Genomic DNA, 240 nt, shown 5'->3' with positions numbered 1-240 from the left:
ATTGGTACCGAGGAGTGGGGTGTTGCTAAACAGATACCTGAAAATGTGGATGCAGCTTTGCTACTGGGTAATGGGCAAAGGTTGGAGGAGTTTGGAGGACTTAGAAGAGAACAAAAGACAGAGGAAAGAGGTGAATCTCTCAAACCGCTGGAGCTGGGATACACTCTTCTCTACTGTCCGTAGACATCAGAGCTTGAGACTCTTCAGCTTTTGGGTTCCAGAACTTACACCAAGGACACC

Source organism: Galeopterus variegatus, unplaced genomic scaffold (assembly GCF_000696425.1).
Source record: "Galeopterus variegatus unplaced genomic scaffold, G_variegatus-3.0.2 Scaffold161, whole genome shotgun sequence".
NCBI classification, from domain to species: domain Eukaryota; kingdom Metazoa; phylum Chordata; class Mammalia; order Dermoptera; family Cynocephalidae; genus Galeopterus; species Galeopterus variegatus.
The sequence above is the reverse complement of the archived record's forward strand: the minus strand, read 5'-3'. Positions refer to the sequence as shown.